This window comes from Periplaneta americana, chromosome 15, assembly GCF_040183065.1.
Source record: "Periplaneta americana isolate PAMFEO1 chromosome 15, P.americana_PAMFEO1_priV1, whole genome shotgun sequence".
NCBI lineage: Eukaryota > Metazoa > Arthropoda > Insecta > Blattodea > Blattidae > Periplaneta > Periplaneta americana.
This window is the reverse complement of record NC_091131.1, coordinates 131948916-131971325: the sequence shown is the minus strand read 5'-3', so window position 1 is coordinate 131971325 and position 22410 is coordinate 131948916. Positions and strand designations below refer to the sequence as shown.

The 22410-nt window shown below is 35.9% G+C and overlaps 1 protein-coding gene across 1 annotated transcript in view; it reads right to left on the bottom strand.

The window, feature by feature from the left end:
- The window catches only part of LOC138715341 (cytochrome P450 4C1-like), a 100678-nt gene extending 86271 nt beyond the window's left edge, over positions 1-14407 (bottom strand). The window contains exon 1 of the mRNA XM_069848156.1: positions 14311-14407. The gene's annotated coding sequence lies outside the window, so the exon portion shown is untranslated. The remainder of the gene's footprint in view (positions 1-14310) is intronic.
- Between the last annotated feature and the right edge of the window lie 8003 nt (positions 14408-22410).

Sequence of the window (22410 nt, the reverse complement as noted above, 5' to 3'; positions counted from 1 at the left end):
GATGAATGACTGATGCAATTTCGTTGCTTCCTTTGGGTGCTTCATCTTCAAGTAATGTATATGAAAATACATTGCGTGTAGTCCTGACGTTGCTCTACAACAGTTTCATTAAACATACTGTATAATATTGTCTAGCATACGTAATAAGTGTCTTGATCTGAAAGACGGTGGAGTACGAAATTTTGTTGACGCTAAAAAATTGTTACCAGATTTGACGAAGTTTCTTTAATTATTTCATAGAAACTCTTAGCACGAAGCAAATTATCATGTTGGGCTAACAGGGACCTTACCGTGAGCATATAATGTAACAATAAAATACGTAACTACGAGGAAACAAAAATGGATAAAAATAAGGCTTCTTACCTTAAAATTGGTAAATATACACTGAGTGATATAGAACACGATCTCAACACATTCACTATAACAAAAAATTATAATAAAGTTGACTGTAGCACGACACACGCATATGCTTTTGACATGACCCATTCTGTTTCACGCACTATAATAATACCTAATTTATTAGCGTCGAAGATGGCCCATTTTGATCCATGTAAAATTAAAGACTACATGCGACCCATTTTGATCTGTCTGCTTGATTTCACGGCTCTGTGCTTGAGTAATGTGACCCATTACGAATCAGGCATGTTAAGGTAGAAAGTAATCAGTGTCTATATAGAAGAAAAATTATACATATTAACTCCATTTAAAAAAACTGACTTGTCCCATTTTGATACTGACACCCTCGTATATAAAATACATTTCTTCACAATTCATTGCACCGAATTACAAGACACATTCGTAATGTATCAAAAGAAAAGCGTCTCCTAGTTTCACTCAGTTTTTTTTAAGAAAAGCTTTGAAATATATTTATCGACCTTGTTGAAAGAGATGTTGCTATGTACCAATATTAGGCTATACACAAATCTCGATGGTATATATATATATATATATATTTTGATTGTCTATATCTGGAATTTTATTCCAAAATGCGATGTTGAATAAAAAGTTACATAACTCCACTTCTATCAAAGATATTAGTAGGCCCACCATTTTTTCAGTATTGTCTTAATAAAAGAATATTCTGATTGTATAATTTAATATTATCCATGTGCCTTTTACTATCATAGTGTTTTTCAAAGAATCGCGTTCTGTCTGTACAATTTGCAAAATTCAGTGTTTTTTCCTTTACTAACAAAAATTTTCCTTTCCGAAATTCTCTATAAGTTCGTTCTGAAGGGAACGCTTGGTGCTCTTAATTTTCGACATGTTCCTCAGTAGTGTGAATTATTAAACATCGAAATTAACATTAACATAAATATAGATTACATAATAAAATGAATAAATAAAATAAGATAAAATGTAGTCTACTTATTTGCTCGCAGGATCTTAAATAGGATCGTACTATAGTAATCGCACGAACTCATGACAAGCAGCAATAAGAAAGACGGTAATGCACTTTGTTACGAAACTAACTGTCCTTTTCCAGTGCCACCCCACCCCACGGGTCATGACACCATATTTTATACTCCGTGTATCCCAGACTTTAGTCTGGTGACTCGGTGACCCTAGATCGAGGCCTGATTATTAGTGGCCAGCTGTAAAATGGCTTTAGACAAAGAAGCATAACATGGGCCCTAATTACTAAAAATATTTTCAATACATCAGACTTTTCATGAATCTTAAAGGTATGCAATTACTTTCCACGTTCACTTCAAGGAACTAGATAGGAATTTGCCTTAAAATCCGAAGTCTACTTATCAGGTACTCTGCCAGGACTGAGGTAAATGGCCAACATGTCAGCATCGGTTTCACGAATTTCATCCAGACCACATGTCAGATTGGAACAATAATCCCAGGGCGCACAACGGACCAACGTAAGTCTACGTGCATGGATCCATTCCGATTTGGCCCTCGAAAAACCAGCCAGTGAAGTTGTACGCTTGATTGAAGCTGGCTGAATAGTGTACTCATGAATGGACGACTGGTTTTTTGGGCTTTAAGGGCAATGGATGCTGAAAATTCGATTTTTTTTTTAATTTAAGACATATTAGTGTAATTTTTGGTAAGTACATATTTGCTCAAATATTGTGATTCTGATTTCACACTTCAAATAAATAAATAAATAAATAAATAAATAAATAAATAAATAAATAAATAAATAAATAAATAAATAAATAAATAAATAAATAAATAAATAAATAAATAAATAAATAAAAGAAAAGAAAAAGAATAGGGCCCAAATTTGGAATTTTGTTCCAAAATGCGATGTTTAATAAAAAGTTACATATCTCCACTTCTATCAAAGATATTAGTAGGCCTACCATTTTTTCAGCATTATGTTAATAAAAGATTACAAATTCGCTGGAGGAAATTATAATATTTAACGTTTAAGTATGAAAATTGAGATCTACACATTTTACTCTCCTCATTTTTTAATTTGGCTTTACTTAATTATTTTTTATATTCATATCAGTTCCTGATAGTAAGATTTCAACCAGAGAATTTATCTAGAATGCAATTCTAAATATCTGTAAAAACTTCATGGCTTTCCAGCGACGTAACAGATTCAGAAGTATTTAGAAACGATTATGTGACATACAGACGCGACCGTGTAGGAACAGGGGGAGGGGCATTTATATGTGTAAAAGAGTGTTTGCAGAGCGCTGAAAATTTTAAAGACTCGGAGTTCCAAATGTTGGGTATAGACATAGCGGATAATTATTCGCGAAACATATTACACATCATCGGTTTATACAGGGCCCCGAAAGAAGGCTTGAACGTACTGTGTAAAATTAGAGATATATTGGAAAATAGACAAATCCGCGGTCAATATGTTATCGTTGCGGGGGACCTGAACTTGCCCCGGTAAACTGGCAGGGCACAATAGAGGGAGGGATGAGTCAAGCCCAGTCATTAGTAAACTCACTCATCTGGAAACATAACTTAATACAAGTAACAGACAGGCCGACAAGGGGAGATTCCTTACTAGTCATATTTCTTTTAAGACCCTCAGAAATAGTCGCAGGTATTGAAGTGATTCCAGGTATTAGTGACCACGACGCGGTAATTCATGAAATATTATGGAATGCTAAGTACAAGCAAAGCGGAAAAAAGAACAAAAATATCTTGCAATATAACACAGCGGACAGAGAAGGCTTCCAAAATTATCTTAGAGAAAACTACTCATTATGGGTAGTGAAGGGCAGTAGTGTAGAAGAATACTGGGCGGAGTTCAAGCAGATTATATTAAGAGGAATACAGAAATTTATCCCGGTTAAACGCTTATCAAACAATCCCGATCCGGAATATTATAATAAACACATACGGAAACTGAAAAGAAAACTAAGGAAATCCTACAGACAGCGCAAGGAAAGCCTTGCAAGACAAACAAATTTCACACAACTATCGAAAGAACTGCTTAATGCGAAGAACATAGCGCAGGAAAATTACCTAAATAAACTTTTCAAAGGTGAACAAAACGGTTGGGGGGAATTTTATAAATATGTGAAGAGACGACGCAAGGAAAACTATTCGAGCCTCCCCCTAAAAAATGACCGCAATCAATTTATCGTACAGGACAGCGAAAAAGCAGAAAAATTAAATTCCTATTATGCCATTGTTTTTGGGATGAGGACAATAATACCACACTTAGCTTCTGTGGAAAATACGGGTCAGTTTTCTATCAAGCCTAGGAACATAAGGAGAAGGATCTCTAAATTGAAAACTCATAAATCAGTAGGACCTGATGGTATCGCCGGAGATGTACTGAAATTGGGAGGAGAAGGCATGATTCCCTATCTAGTGCGTACATTTGAAATATCAATTAACAATGGTACTGTCCCGCGAGATTGGAAAGATGCAATAGTGGTTCCAATTTATAAGTCAGGGTCTCGCTCAGATACAAAAAAATACAGACCGGTCAGCCTCACCTCTGAGGTTTGCAAACAGATGGAACACTTGATTTCATCTTATCTAAGGCAGCATTGGGATAACTCAAATTGGTTACATAACTGTCAGCATGGATTTCGGGGGGGGGGCTATTTATATGAGAGTCAATTAGTAACTGTATGTCAGGATTTAGAAGACGGAATAGATTCCAGTAGCCAAGTAGATGCAGTGATTATTGACTTTTCACGCGCATTCGATGTAGTCCCACACGATATACTGCTGGTTCAACTACAATCAACGGGGATTGACTTCAGAGTACTCCAGTGGATCAAGGAGTTTTTAACTTGTCGTACTCAGAATGTACGGGTAGGGGAGGAATTATCGAACCCAATTGAAATTACTTCCGGAGTCCCACAGGGGAGTGTCTTGGGCCCTCTTCCTAGCTTTTGTAAATGATCTGCCAGTTAATATCTTGTCTAGGGTTCGCTTATTGTATGGTATACAGGGAAATAAAAAGTTATGAAGATACTACTCTTCTTCAGACTGACCTAAATAGAATAAACGATTGGGCAATAGCCAACAAAATGAAAATAAATTCTCTAAAGAGCAAAGCCATCAGCTTTACAAGGAAAAGAAATAAAATAGTCGCATCGTATACGTTAGGGGGTGAAACCATTCCGGAAGTTAACAAATGTAAATACCTCAGAATAACATTTAGCAGCGATCTCGGCTGGGGGGAACACGTTACGGACACAGCGGGAAAAGCATGGAGAGCGTTACACTTTGTGATGAGGGTACTAAGAAAAGGGTCTGATAAATCCAAAGAGATTGCATATAAATCACTAGTACGTCCAGTAATGGAATATGGTGCTGCATGTTGGGATCCTTACAGATTAGAACATATTAAGACACTGGAAAAGATTAAAAAACGGGCTCTCAAGTGTTGTCGGAAAAATTCACCATTAAAATGGGACACACTCACGGACAGGAGAACGCGAATTCGATTATGCGCACTGTTCAAAACATACAGAGGTGAGCCTGCCTGGAGAGAAATAAAAAATAGGTTGCAACCGCCAAATTACTCTTCAAGGAACGACCACTCATATAAATTGAGGGAAAGAATGCAGAGGACGGACACTGGAAAGTTTTCTTTTCTCAATCGTACTATCAGGGACTGGAATGCTTTACCTGCAGACTTACTAAAAGCTTTACCAACAACCAGAAACGTATTTAAAAATAGGCTTAAGGACTTTACTAATAGACGATAATTATACACAGTATGTAAAGGGTGTAAATGATATTTTGTTATTGAAGTGTTGTATCAGTGAAGAGTTATGTTGTGTCAGTGAAGTGTGTTGTGTCAGTGAAACGTGTTCCTGTCAGGGAAGCTTTATAGTTTATAGTGGCAGTGCAAAGTATTTGAACAGTGAAATGTTTTTGAAGTGTTAGTGAAATCAGGATAGAATCAGTGAAATGTGTCGTAGTTCCAGTGCAGTGAGTGAGTTGACAGCGAAATGAGTGTAATGTTGAAAGGTACTTGTGCAGATATGAACATATCATACTCGTGGGTTTTAGTTCGAACTTAGTTTTAAGATACAAATTAGATTTATTTTAAATGTTATTTTAAGTGATAGTGCTTCATTTAATTTAGGATATTCCCTATTATTATTATTATTATTGTTATTATTATTATTATTATTATTATTATTATTATTATTATTATTATTATTATTATTAAGTGTATTTTTAATTAACAAGTTTATTATTGTCATTATTGAGTGTAATTAGTTACCACTGCCACCAGGTATATACCCATTGCAGTGTGAATAAATACATACATACATACATACATACATACATACATACATACATACATACATACATACATACATACATACATACATACATACATACATACATACATACAATATTCACCAAAGTATTATGTTGATTTTAACGTAAGAATATATAGATTACAGAAACAAGGAAATGAAATTTTTTCTGGTTAAAGAGCCAGTGGACGTCATGCTGTTTCAAATGGCGTCGCATGCCATTTCTAGGGCACTTGGGGGCCACAAAATTAATTCGACAAGAAAGTAGACATACAAAGAGAACATTTTAAGGGATTCTATTTAAACAAATCACGAACTTTTTCTCAAATTTTAGTATTCTCTCTCCTTAAGTGAAATTCTATTATGTTTTGTACTGATGTGTATCTTATCTTCACCTCAATATCTTCGTAACTATTTATGTCAGCATGACTCTCAATTTTATCTCAAGAGAGTGCCGAGTTATCTGCCATCGATATATCTTGGTTTGACATAATAAAGAATAACAATTTTAAGACTTGGTTTAAACGTAACATAATTACGCATCCCACCATGTCTTTATAAGTATTAATTCATAGTATTCTGCACAAGAGCAGATCTTGCACTGCAAACCCAGCATTCTCTAATCTTTCTTATAGGGTCATTCCATATCAAATCAACAAGGCGCTCAACCCGACCGACTCAGATTTCTTTCAAATTTTGAGGGTTTGTTTTACCTGCCGCGCTAACTAAAACTGCCGAGTTTCACATGTCCTGTGCTTTTCGTTTTCTGTCAGTGGCGTTTCAAACATGAAGAAAAATCATATTTTTGTAAGCACGCCACTTCAATTAAAATTATATATTTCAACAACGTCTCCAGATAAATTTACAAAAATTGGGTGATACATTCTTAATATGTGATAGTTTTTATGGCTTATATTATTTTCTGCATGTATTCAATTACACTAAAAAAACATGGTGAAACAATTTTCATATATTCATATTTAAAAATGCGGGGGTTCTATTTTAAGGAAAAAAAATATATATAGTACGGCTCAATTAGTGATATAATGAACTGATAAGTTTCAACTTGGAATCATCATAGGTTACAAAGATAAAAATTATTATGTCACTGCAAGCGTAAGCTAACCGTATAAGTCGCGATAATTACGTCCCACACATTCGTTGTATTTAATTATATTTGATCATATTCTTGAATGTCGCTATGTAATTTAACATGTATTACATAATTCGAATTTTTAAAATTATTACTTGAAATAAATTATTGTCACACGGATTTTGTTAAACCTGAAGTTCTGTAAGAAATGCTTACCTTTCATTGCTGAGATGAAATAGCCTGATCATCTTTCCAGACAGGATGCTGCGTAGTTTCAGCTGCATTTTAAAACTGCTTAGCAAGTATAATACCCATCCTAAACAGCAAGACTGTATGAAACTTGTGTTCCAGGCACTGCGGTGGATTTTGCAAATCGAAGAGCAAGCATTTTTTCCTCTTCAGTATAGCTTTTTTCAGTCACATAAACGGTATTAATGTTTGGGAGATGATCCGTTGTCCAGTCGTACAATTCCCTAGGTGTAGTTATTTGTTTATCGGACGGTCTCTGCAAACTAGCACAAACCGCAAACCTTTTAAGTGTCCCACCTACAACGTCGCATGCTCTTTTGCCATGTGATATGCAAAAATAATGCAATTCTGTTGAAATCCAAAATCTTCTTCATGTAATGTGAGGTTCAGGAAATTTTTTCCTATTTTTATACTGAGCAGAGAATCCTTCGGAGAAATACATAATGTTTGTGGTGAATTACAGATGTTAGTTTTAATGACTCCATTAGATATTTTTTAAACAAATGTACAGCTGTAGTGTCATATTTCGGGCAGTGTGAAATTATTACCAGATTTTTAATAGAGACTGTATCGGATGACGATTCGTTATAATATATTACGAAAGTATGAATGGTTGTCTGCACATTAGTCCTATGATATGACTGAATTTCATCTTGGATTACGAAATAATAGTTTTCAGCGAACTCGCATAACACAACAAGCTGGCATGGCTGTAGAAATGATTTCATAACACGTAGAAACTTACTTTGTTCAGATATAAATGAGTGAGTCAGTAAATCACCAAGTTTCTCCAAGAGACAGTCAAAAAATTTGTCTGTGGCTGTCATTATGGTCTCAAGCGTTGATCGGTCAGTCGTCGTCCACTGCTTGTAGGTCACTGATTCACTGCAGTTTTATACGAAACCTTTCTCTAAACCCTCTCTTATTTTGAATGGTTCAGGACTTCTGTACATTTCCTGAACAAGAAATTTATATGAGGAGGATTGCACACCATAGTGGCCAAGAAATTTTAAGTTGGAAGGTATAAAGAAAAACTTTCTTGAAATCCACGTAGACCTGAAACTTTAATAAATTGCTTCCGGCATAAGCTTTACATTCTGGTAAGGACACAAACAGACAGTATAGTTCCACTAACTCCAGCTAGAATACAATTTCTTGGTCAGGGTTAGAATTTTTAAACACTGCATATAATTAATTTCTGCTCATGTGATTTACTCCCTGATTCTTTAATCACAACAAATATTTCTTACCAGGCATCATTCTGCTTATCTCGTCAGAACAACAGAATTCTTTAACTTTACCGGCAACAGTCGCGAGCAAGGGTTTTCCAGGTTTCGGATTTGGTGAACACAAAATTCCCTTTCCCTTTGCCAGGACTTTTGCTTTCCGAATTATGTATTCGAAAGCTGAAAGAAACTCTTTTTTTTATTATTTACGCTCCAGCTTTTAGATAGTAGTGTTAAAATGGTGATTTTCTCACTTTTACCTGAATTTTGAAAATTTTCTTGCAACTGAGACAAAATTTCAGAATCAGAAAGGTCCTGGTTCCTCGGCGTCTTTAATATCGAAGACTTTATCTTTTACAATATTTTCAAATTTCTGTCTCTTATATTTCTCTTGTTGTAGACTTTCTTGTTTAATAAGGAACATACCTTGGTCAAAAGATTTGTATTTAATGAACTTACATTTGCTGCAGAGTCGACGTATTCGACATTACTAGGGTCATTATGAGGATTCTGCGTAATAGCATCATATTATATTTTTATTTCTTTGCGACACATAGCGCACACCTTTTGTTCCTGTTTAAATCAGGAAATACATTAAACATCCACGATATAACACTTCTTAAATTTTTCCTCTAATTACAATGCCCTGATTTCTCGAAGGGATTGCAGCAAACATAGGCCTATAACTTAAAACGCGACTCCATTACATCGCACAAAACTACCACATACTACGAAAACTAACGACACTGTACTTGAAACAGATCGCACGTTTTGTATAAATTGAAGATTGTATAAACTGTCACTCATGACGGCCTGACAGATCGATGACGCAGCTTATCAGACAAGTAGGAACTCGTGCGCATGCAATGTTGGGGTAAGACGGGTTTAAGTGCTACAAACCAATACATTGATATATTTTTTTTACTGATATTCCTGAAACGTTTCCAAAATGAAACTTACACCAAGGGGAGAATACTCTTACCTCTATAACATACATTTTTTGCGAAATAATTTATGTCCCGCATTTATAGATATTCAATGTTAAAATGTGTTCCACGTGACTATTCAATGAAGAATTCATTACTTTGATGCAAAACTATTTTTATTGAAACGTATGATCCATTAGCTTTAAAATAAGCCCAAGTTTAAGAGTCTACCCCAATTAGAAGAGAAGTTATGAATTATTTTTGTTGACATAGTATGCGACATTTTTACATTTTTTCTCGTATTGACAGAATTGCTGTATGGATATCGTGCATTATTGACGGCTAAAATTTTACATAATTAATTAACTTAAGGTTCTTTACCATCCCATCAAATTTAATGAAAATCTGAGGTGGTCGGGTTGAAAAGTCCACTTTTTTGTGTTGATTTGACATGGAATGGCCCTATACATTAGGGCAGGCCTGCAGAACTCGCAAAGTAGGGGAACTATGACGTCAGCCTCACTCCACTTCTATTGGGGATGATCGACTTCCGCCCCGAGAATGAATGTTGATGCAGCCGAGCGTAACTAGAACGCCGTGACCGCACAGGTAGAAAAGGTGGGTGGGGAGGAAAGCAGTCGCTCTCAAGAGCTACAGTTCTGCAGGCCTGCATTAGGGACTCGATGATCCGAACACTAGATAAACCGAAGGACGCAATAATCCAGTGGTGTCAACGAGAGCGCAAGCGTGCCACATCGCCCTTATGCGCTGTTCAGAGCACGTACGGCACGCAGATGCAAGTCACTGAAGAACTCAAAGGTTGTACATAAGACATTGAGGAAGAAGTCGTTCAGTAAGTTTTAGGCTGACTGGACTCTTGATTTCTTATGAATGAAAGAGGAGATATTCTTTGTCTGATATATGGAAAGCATTTAGTTACAAAGAGAAGCAATGTGAAACTCCTGAAATTATTAATTGATGTGCATAATGATGTATTGAAATTTTTTGTTTTATTAACATTAAATAGTAATAAATATATGTTTAGATGTACTGTTAAGGTTCTTATTCACTGCATTGCATTTAAGTTTACAGAATAAAGTACAAAAAAGAGTTTGATGCTAATAGCGTAGATTCGTTACGAATTCTGTCTAAAACATTGTCAACATATGTCGTCCATAGATTTTCAGTTTGACAGTGTTCCATACCATTGTGATGTCCTTTGGTTAAGCCGAGGGAAAGTTCTCTCCAGGTTCTTTGAATTGCGTGAAGCGAGCCAAGTTGGAAGTTCGCTTTGCCGGGTATATCCAGGATACGAATATTTGCGGCGCAAATTATTTCTATATTTGGCAGTAGGCACGTATGTTAGCAATTTTCCTCACTTATGAACCTCACAAAACCAAGACTAATATCAAGATTATCAGAAGATAATAAGCATGCTATGCTGCGTCATGCTGCAGGAAACAAAGTTTCGCAGGACATAAGAAGTTTGGTGTCGGCTAAAATAAGAAAAACACTTCTGTATTAGACCAGAAGTCAGGATTTTAAATTTGTTTCTAGAAATGTGCTGATCATATAATAAGTACATTATTAAGTATGTAACATTTACATAACAATTAATTAGGTTGGCCTCATTTTCTAAAACCGCTAAGATAACGAAAATATACTATGTTTATTATTTGTTTCAGGCCTATTATTTCATTTTTTCTGTATCCACAATGTCCTGTAATTTCTTTCACTTTTGTATTGGTAAGTATAAAACAGGAAAACAGTGTTTTATACTAGTTGGATTATTAGTTAATTATATAAAATTAATTATATTCTAGCTATTATCTGAAACTATATAAGTTAAGGAAAAGCTATGTTTATTATTTATTGTAGGGCGAAAACGTAATACGGCGAACGCCAGTAGGGGAAGTTATCCCCCCCCTCGCCCGCCCTCTCACCTATTGCAGGCCTATACTTATCCAAACATGAAACCACGTGATTGTAACACTTGACGGCCGTCTGTCAGCTGTTATGGTGGGTTTACACGTGCATGAATGTACTGGCGCCAGTTAACACGCCAGTCGTACTTTTGCGCCAGTAAAGGTTTACACGGGTTTCTTTATTTTGCCTCGCCAGTGCCATTTTCAAATGAGGCTGCTACCTGAATGTTGCACGAGGACATAACATGTGAACTTGTTCATAGCGCTTGCCTAATAGTCGTAACTTTGTTGGTTGAGGAGATGATTTCTAACTTGGAATGAAGAAAATACATAAAAGAAGATTGCATATTATGGGTGAAAAAGTGGATTGTTCGGAGGGAGAATTTAGATATATCTGCGAGAATTCTAAAAGAATTTTCAACAACAGATACCTACTAATGTTACAGATGACAACAGACAATTCTGATAATCTACTACAACATATAGGCCTAATAATAATAATAATAATAATAATAATAATAATAATAATAATAATAATAATAATAATAATCCGTGGCGACACAACCCTTGAAGGGCCCAGACCAACAGCCAGCTGCTGGAATCACGTTTACATGCCGAAGCAGAGGTGGACGATCATCCAACCAGAATGGAGGTATCATGTGGTTAGCACGACAGTCCCCCAACCGTTATAACTGGCTTTCGCAGCCGGATTTCGCTACCTATCGCAACTCCCAAAGAGCATGTTGCTGGGTGGGCACCGGTCCCATACGCTGACCGAAATTTCATGAGAAAATTTCTCCCCCCATGAGGACCCGAATCAGCGCACATTCCGTAACGCGAGTCCTAAGCAGGATGCCTTCGACCATTACAACATCTAGCAGTATCATTATATTCAAAAATTTGCTACCGACATAAGAGATGCTTTACTTCCAAAATAGAAATCGGAAATTACATTGGCATATTTAGCACCTGGAAATTATTTTGCTTCATTATAAAATTTTCGTTTTTACGCTGTATATACACATATATCCCGTGGCGTGGAAGGGCCTTAACACCACGAGAATAAATAAATTTATTATTATTGCTATTATTATTATTATTATTATTATTATTATTACTATTATTGTTATCATTATAATGAATATTTGTATTCTGTTCCAAAGTGTATGTTACAATATCAAAGTTCTAGCCAGAAGTTCAGATATCATCTGCACTGCACTAAGTAGAACAAACGGACAGCTTAAAATACTTGAGGTATACTATGAGTAGTAACATGAGCTGCTGCCAAGAAGTCAAAAGGCAAAGGAAGCTTTCGACAGAAAACTGAGTATCTTCTGCTTACCTCAGGAAAAAGAACTAGGGAAGACACTAGTGAAATACCTTGTGTGGAGTATGGCATTATATGGGGCAGAAACATGGACATTACGACGAAGTGAAGAGAAACGGCTGGAAACCTTTGAATATGGAGAAGGATGGAGCGTGTGACGAAAGAATAATCCTGAAACTGTTGAGGAAGAGAAAAAAATTTGGCTTTGTCACTGGCTAAGAAGAAACCGCCCACTGAAGAATGGACTGGAAGGAATGGTGAACGGGAGAAGAGTTAGAGGCAGAAGAAGATATCACGTGATAAACATCATTAAAATGTATGGATCATATGCAGAGATTAAGAGGAAGGCTGAAAATAGGAAAGATTGGAGATTGTTGGGTTTTCAGTGAAAGACCTACCCTCAGATAGAAAACTATGAATAAATGAATGAGTATAGTATTTTCATAGATAAATAGCACGCACACACGTCAAAATATAATTTTTCAGTAGATGGCACTTAGCCCCTTTTGAATTTCCAGTCTTAAATTTTATATAAATTAAGATTGTAATGCTTTTATACGAAGTTCTCAAAATTTCTGAAGACTGTCTTTCTCTTATTTCCACCACTTGGTACAAAATCCTGTCAGCAACTGGAAACCATATGACTTTAGGTTTGTTGATGTTATCTGAACCACCGTCAGATTTCATGCATCTTGTTACTTTCTTTGCCTCCGGAGTGTACGCATCTCGTATGAATTTCATTTTTGCTTTCACCTAGGCAATTCCGAATCCATCAATTTTCATTGTCCTTGCCATGTTTTCGTATCTCAATTTTTTTTATAAAGATTATAGTTCAGATCCCAAAAAACGCTGGTGTTTTTCATATAGGCTACGTAAAGAAATTTTGTGACTATCTCAGAATTCCACTTACTCATTCTTATAAATCATATTTATAAAACTTGATGCAAAGATATCAGCGAACTACGTACTGTACAATACTGGCGTGCCGATGAGAAACTTCATGTTTACACGTGCAACAAAAATGTCCGCCTGCGCATGCGTCGCCACTGGCGCATTGAAAAGTTAAAATGCTGCTAACTTTTCGAAACATTGCATGCAGTGTCTAAACTTGCACGCCAGTAAAGGTTTACACGTGAAAGTTGATTTTACTTGTGCGCCAATAGCTATTGGCGCCAATGAATCCATGCACGTGTAAACCCACCATTAGTCTTTAAAGCAGTCAGAACAGGTTATGTAGGTTATTATCGCATTGGTTTTCGACATTTTCGTACATGTATTTTCTGTAAGTAATCCTTCTTCTTCTTCTTCTTCTTCTTCTTCTTCTTCTTCTTCTTCTTCTTCTTCTTCTTCTTCGTATTTTCGAGTGTCAAATAGGATGACACCGCGTAAACATAAAACATTTATATTCTGTGAGCTGCAGCTCATGTTACTACTCATAGTACATCCCAAGTATTTGAAGCTGTTCACTTGCTCTACTGCCTTATTTAGAATTCGCACTCTTGGAATGATAGAAGGAAACAGGAGTAACTCGAGAAAAAAACCCTCTGGAACATTTGCTCTGTCCACCACAAATTGCATCGCGACCTGCCCCGGGGAGTAGTAAGTCTTGCTGTCAGGTTTTTTTAATACAGGAGATTGAATAGGACCCAGAGTTATTCTGGATATCATGGTGAAAAGCAGATCCTATGCCTCTAATCAAGATAGAACTCTATTTTAGTCAACAAAATGACTTTTCTCTTGTAAAATTCATAAACATCCTTCGATACTGTGTTCACAAGCACTGCAATTCACTGCCACTTTTAAATTTATTACAGTTTATTTAAGTATTGCCATTAACATCTTACCTGTTAGACAAGAGCCACCTACGGTGAAAATGTCTCTTCTGTTTTATGAATCTGAAATTATCACATAGGACTACTTAGATGTGAAATAAGCATCATGACCTTTGGATATGTTATTCATATTACAGTGTTTACTGTTAAAATATTTTGCGATAATAAGATTAATAGGTACGATTGAACGGTCTGTGTCCTCTATCAATAACGTATCAGCTGCGTCAAGGTAAAGTGGATTATAATCTGGAATATCTATACATGTATATTCGTACGTTATGTCTGTGGGGCTACGCATTCATATATATATATATATATATATATATATATATTACTTGGTTATTTAATGACGCTGTATCAACTACGAGGTTATTTACCGTCGATGGGATTGGTGATTTCGAGATGATATTTGCGAAATGAGGCCGAGGATTCGCCATAGATCACCTTACAGTTAGGGAAAACCTCGAAAAAAACCCAACTAGGTAATCGGCCCAAGCGGGAATCGAACCCGCGCCAGAGCACAACTCCAGATCGGCAGGCAAGCGTCTTAACTGACTGAGCCACGCCGGTGGCTACGCTTTCATATTCAACATTACTCAGAATTACTGCCAGCTACGAGTGGTCTTCCATTCCCTTGATGTATTTAGCCGCCAGCGTAGCTCAGACGGTAGAGCGTTTGCCTGCTGATCCGGTTCTGCGCTCGGACGTGGATTACATTCCCACTGCAGCTCATCACCTGTTTGGGATTTCTCCGAGGTTTCCCAAACTGCAAAGCGAATGCCAGATAAGTCATGGCGAATCTTCGGCCTCATCTCGCCAAATACTACCTCGCTATTACAAAGTCCATCGGCACTTAATAACGTAGTAGTTGATACAGCGCCATTAAATAACCAACTAAGAAGTATTTAGATCGTCGAGCTGTCATTAGCTCTGAGTTAATAATAATAATAATAATAATAATAATAATAATAATAATAATAATAATAATAATAATAATAATAATAATAACAATTCTTTATTTATACTGGCGGAGTTAAGGCCATTGGGCTATCTCTTACACTCTACCAGGTCACTAAGTATACAAGCAGTGAAAATTTAACAAAAAGTTAAAGAACAGGATACCAACATATTACAAAATAATAATATTAATAATAATATTAATAATAATAATAATAATAATAATTGCATAATAAAATCGACACTAAACAACATGAAAATAATACCTTATTAGAAAAAAAGAAAGTAAAATACATTGGAATATAGTAGAAGCAACTCTTTTAGTACTAATAGTTAATATGGAAAACGTAAGGAAGAATATAACAAAGTGGAATGTAATAAAATAATAATAATAAAAAGGAAAAGAAATACGAAAATTAAATAAAATTCACAATAAAAACGGTATGATAATAATTTCATCTACGCTGGAGGAACTTCACTGCTGCCCTATGTTCCACCTAGGAACAACAGGATATAAGTCAAGTAAGTCAAAAGTCAATAAATTCATCTGGTGGTCAAGAGAACAAGAAAGGGGAAAGGAAGGAAAAGAAATATATACATTTTTACAAAACTATCGCAGAGAAAAGGGCTTATAACTGAAAGGAATCTGAATTGAAAAAGTGCAATTTTAGTTTATTTTTGAAACTAGACAATGTCCGACAGTCTCTGACATGTTGTGGTAGAAAGTTCCAGAGATGAGGTATAGAGACGGTGAAATATGAAGAGTAGAAGGATGTTCTGTGTTTAGGAATGGAGAGTGTGATATGGTGTTGTGAGCGAGTATTTATTTCGTGATATGAGGACAAATGTTGAAAACGAGAAGCTAAGTAGCTAGGGTTAGAAATTCAAATTGAGTTGAGTTCAAATGCATTTGATAAAAATGGCTTTCCTATAATAATTCTCTTATTGAAAAAATGGAGGTCATATTACATATGGGCTACATAGATTATAGTGAGTCCCAGGGAACGTTCCCAGGGTGTTTCTGTCAGACGACAAGCGCCAGTGGTAGGTGCCCCTCTTCCCCCTTTCACCGTTGCTTGTCTTCTCGAACTCAATGCTCGGTACCTGTTGGAAGTGTTGCCCATCTTGTGTTTTACATAATTCATATCATATCATTCACAGAAAATGTATTATTTTACCTTTAGCTTTTACCAGTTCCGAAAGGTAGCTTTTATACTCGTACATAGCTACTTCAAACATCATCCATCCATCCATCCATCCATCCATCCATCCATCCATCCATCCACCCACCCATCCATCCATCCATCCATCCATCCATCTTAATTTACATTTAGTTTAAATATATGATCAGATATGACAGAAAAGCTACGTTGTGAAGGACATATGGTATTGTTGGCTGTGCTAGAAATAAAAAAAAGTTCTAACATCACTGGATTAAACGCTATATAAGCTTACTTACTTACTGGCTTTTAAGGAACCCGGAGGATCATTGCCGCCCTCACATAAGCCCGCCATTGGTCCCTATCCTGAGCAAGATTAATCCAGTCTCTACCATCATATCCCATCTCCCTCAGATCCATTTTAATAGGATTAAACGCTATATAATATATTATACGAAAGGTACAAAGTTTCAGTTGTTTGTTTGAAGATATACGAAAATCCCACATATTTGATTAATTACGGTAATAAAAATAACAACATTATCAGTCATTATATAGAAACAGATTAAAGTAAAAAATGATAAGCTTCCTCTTTTTAATCATTCGACACTTAAAATGTTACACAATGTACAAAACATCAAAATGAGATTTTTATTAACAGAATGATCTGAAAAGCCACAGTTCACTTGAGAAACACAACCATTTTATAAAGAGGTTGCTCTGAGTAAGATAATTTCTATTCTCCTTTTTCTTGTTTTTTCTGTCGGCAATACTATTAGGCCTACATATCAGTTCTTGACGTAATCCATTGTGAACATTTTACAGACGTGGCATTTTTATACTGACACAGAAGAACTGCTGTGACATGGGATAAATACAACATGTGTACACTTAAGGCAACACAGGCCATCACGATAACAATGGAGAAACACATTTTCCGGTGTGAGATTGGAATTTAGTATTTACGTAACATGATAGACCCGCGTTAATAAGGTAACCGGGGGTAATAAGGCCCACCTAAGGAATAAAACGTTCTTTCTTTGAAATGGAAACATTTAGCAATTTTTAAATAATGGAATAGCATACTTTTATAGTTATCCTATAATATTTTACTTCAGATAAATATTCAAACAGACACATAAATGCTGTGAGCAATGAAAATGAACATCAGGTCACTGGGCCTTATATTCTGATGTGACATATAACAAGGCCCACAATAAAGAATATAAGTATTGAACACAATATGTGCATACAAAGTCTTCAGTTTTTTCCTCGGTGAGACCTACACATTCATCGTGCACCCAACATTCACAAGAGACACACACATGTATATCTACAACAATTCTCTTCGCTGACAGAACACATTCGCGTCCCCTGTATGTTTACAACTCCTGAAGTTGATGGTTCATCCAATGCTCTTTCTGCATTAGGAATTGTCAGTCTTTCGTTTTTTCATTTCTTGCTAAAAAGATTGTGCTACAGAGTTTGAACTTTACAGTTCAATGACTTCTATGAACTTGTGGGCGTTTCCACGTATTTATTTCATGGGCCTTAATTCCTGCTCTGTTACTTCGCGCAAACTTGAATTATGGAGTGTTCATATGCTCATTAACAAACATTCCACGGTAGCCCCAAATTTCTTAATGTTTCCAAAATAACGTGCATTTAATTTTTTTAAGTAGGTTATCATTCACAAGCAACTTTCTGATTATCTGAACGAGCACAATCTTCTGGATCATTATCAATTTGGCTTCCGTGCAGAACATAGTACTGCTACTGCCATTGCCAAAGTAACTGAAGACATTCGTGAAGCAATGGACGATAGTAAGGTAACAGTTGTGACACTTCTTGACTTTACGAATGCATTCGGTTCCGTAAACATAGATTTGCTCGTCCGCAAACTCAGAGCCCTGCATCTCTCTGACAGCGCGGTTAACTGGTTCTCCTCCTAACTTTATGACCGCCAGCAGTGTGTAATTTTTAATAACCAATATTCAACGTGGCGGACAGTAAAAACGGGGGTGCCCCAGGGATACGTATTAGGGCCTCTTCTATTTGCAGTCTACATAAATGACATATCTGATTCTCTAAAACACAATAAATACATGCTCTATGCTGATGATGCCGTTATATATGCACATACGCGACCTGAAACTCTAAATGACACAAAGAACAATTGAACAGTGACTTGAACTCAATATCAGCATAGTCTACAAAATTCGACTTAACTTTAAATCCAAATAAGTCGTAGGCAATTCTAATCGGGCAACAACGACTCTTACGTATTTCAAAAACCGCTATTATAAATTCTATAAAATTGAATGAAATTATTATCCCATTCAGTCCCTCTGTTAAATATCTAGGTGTGTACATGGACGAGGGCCTCAAGTGGAATGTCCAAGTCACACACACATACAAGACCGTCTTCTCCATCCTTCATTCATTACATCGCCTGAAAAATGTTCTACCCTTTCAATTAAAAAGAATTCTCATGCAAACATTGGTGCTGCCACGTTTTCACTATTGCGACATTCTACTAACAGATTTAAATTCTAACTTAGCCTAAAGATTGCAGCGCGTTCATAATGCCTGCATACGTTTCATTTGCAACATCTGCAAATACGACCACATTACAACTTCCGTTGAAACGCTCCAATGGGTAAGATTACAGGACCGAAGATATATCCATTCACTAATTTCCCTATATCGCATCATCAATACTTCTTCGCCTAACTATCTCTCGGTGCGTTTTAATTCCTTATCTTCTTATCACAGCATGGGTACTCGTTCTAAAAATGACCCTTTATTATCTATGCCTTGCCATAAAACAGCTCACTATTCTTCCTCTTTCACAGTATCAGCAATTCGTTTCTGGAACTCCCTACCCAGCTCCCTCAGGAACTGTCGAACGATATTGCAATTTAAAAGTGAATTGTTTAAACACGTGACTAGTATTCAAGTTTAATTCTCCTTTGTGCGAGTATGTGTATATATGTAATTTTCCTCAATTTACATCTGAATTTCTTATTCTTGTAATTTGTAATATTGGCTCACTTACCGCTTGCATATTCATTGAGTGTAACTTCTAGCCTTATATTATTTTGTAATTATTAGTCAACAGCATTTTTTGTGCCGACAAACAGAATGCTGATTATTACCAAGTCTGATGCGCTGATTACGAATATGTAATCATATTTTTTCCATCACGTCAGATTTCCGAGCACTGCAACAATGTTGCATTTCATGAATTGCCATAAATACAGTGCTGGCGGGAAGTAACTAGATATTATTAATTGGCTATGGAATTTTTAATATTGATGCAACCATAATGAAAACTGTGTGTACATGTAAATCATTAAATAGAGTTTGAACTTTTGCGCGTCCGTAGTATAGATGGTGGCCGTGAGGGGCGGTTCGCGCAACAATAGCAAAGATGGTCGATCACCTGTTTGTTTGCGAACGAACTGCATGCTATGAAGTGTGGAATTCCGTTGTTTTCGTTCAGAGATGGTGCCATACAGAGAAAGGAAGAAATGCCACAATCCGTCCAGAGACAATAAAGATTTCGAAGCACGGATTCGGGGCATTATCACCAATGCCCCACGCAAATTCCTCCAGAAGACTGTGGATTCCATTACCGGCCGCTTAAGGAAATTAATGGAAGCCACAGGAGCCTACGTTTAATTTCGATGTATGCATACGTATTCCCATTTAACAAGGTACACATGAATAAATTTCAATAATTTAGCTTTATAAATATAGGATTTATACACATTTTTCAATACCTAGTATACATGTACCAAGTCCCTCTTCACTTGACACATCTGAATCATGGTTTATTGATACTTGAAAGAAAATATAGACTTACAGGGTGCCTGGTAATGAAAACAGAGACAGTCAATCTGTATTTTGTTTAGTTCGGGTGTAGAGGTTTTGTTAGTAGTGTGAACTGTTCTGTGTGAAATGAAATGAAGAAGCAAATGCGTAGTTGTAAAAACTTTCCGAACCAATGGTATGGCGTGAAGATTACTGTTATTTCTGCTTAACCAATGTTATTGGATTTTCTTAAAAAAATAAGAGACTCATTCAGTTTCCTAATCTCCCATCAGCTATAAGACCAATACCTCATGGAGAAAATTTACCTGTTCCCATTCCACCTTCTACATTGGAAGAAGAATCGGAATCTGACACCTAACGTCATCTGATGATGTGTAGCCCTCTACATCAAGGGTTGACGTCTACATTCCAGATGAAGAGAGAGAAGAAAAGCCACTTTTAAAACATAGGTGGAACTCAACGATCTGGTACGTGATTTGTACTTAACTAACAGCTGACTGAGCTTCTAGAATCACGTCTTCAGGAATGGAAGGTGCTGGATAAAGATACTTATGTTTCAGTATTTATAAACATAAATAAGGATCTATTACCATTTTTCATAGTTACAGATTCTGGAGTTTGTACATGCAGCGATGTAAATGCACTGATTAAAACTTGGTATTACACATAATGCTGAAGAGTGGCGCTTATTTATAGATGCTTCTAAAATTAGTCTGAAAGCCGTTTTGTCACATAATCGTAATAAACTTTCCTATATATCTGTAGCATACAGTGCAGCAATAAAAGAAACATACGAAAACATGCGTCGTATTCTTGAAGTCATTAAAATATGAAAACCATTGTTGGCATATTTGCGGGATCTTAAATTCTTCTACATGGAATGCAGAGTGGATTCACTAAATATGCTTTTTTCTGTGCCTTTGGGACAGCCGAGATACTCAACATCATTATAAATAATCAAGGAATGACCAAGAAGAGAAGATTTCACTCCTGGGAAACATAATGTAAAATCTAAACCTTTAGTTGACCGACAAAAAATATATCTCCATTCTTTACACATTAAATTAGGGGTCATGAAGAACTTTATGAAAGGTATGGACACAACAGGCAAAGGTTTCAAATATCTACGGAGAATATTCCCTGGTTTGAGTGCTGCAAATTTAAAACAAGGAATATTCATTGGACCTGAGGTTAAAAAAAGGATGCGTGATCGATTTTCTTTTAGAAAAATTAATTCCAAAGGAACATGTAGCATGGGAGTCACTTAAAAGTGTTGCGAATGAGTTCCTCGGCAACAAGAAGGAAGAAAATAATGACAACTAGTTCAGAGTCTCTTTCAAAATTATAAGAATTTTGGATACAGGATGTCTGTCAAAATTCACTTCCTGCATTCTCATTTAGATTTTTTCCTAAAAACGTGGGTGCAGTGAGTGACGAACAAGGGGAACGCTGTCACCAAGACATTTTACAGATGGAACAGCGTTATAAAGTGAGATGGGATCCATCTATGATGAGTGATTACTGCTCGTTTCTTACAAAGAGAGAATACTAAAACACACACAAAAGTGTTTTAAAGCGACGCCTCCTTCCACTACGTAAATGTAAATAGCTACTTACATCATTATAACATGAAGGATACTTTATATTTAGTACTAACTCCACTATAATAGTGAAAGACTATGTTTATGCATTCTGCATTAGATATTAAAAATGTGTTAGTATCGAACTTTTCAGAAGTGTAATAAAGGTAATAACTGAAAATCTGAGGGTGCTGCTGAAAAATGGGTTCCATTTTTGGATTCAGCATGGCAAATATGTGGATAGTAACAATGTTTCATTTCGGCAGAATTTTCAAAGTTAAAATTTGTTGACTAGTGTATTATTTAGTATGTTCGCATTATTTTACTCGACTTATGCTTGTATAACTATATAAATTTTTATTAGTGTTCTCTCCATTTATTATTGTAGTCTTCTGTTTATTGAGATATTTAATTCTAATTTCCCCCATGTACGAGTAGCATGGCTATACTTATATAAATAATACCGCATACAATTATTAATTTCTACGAAATATAAGGGTCTGGAACTTTATTATTATTATTATTATTATTATTATTATTATTATTATTATTATTATTAGGCCTATTATTATAAAAGT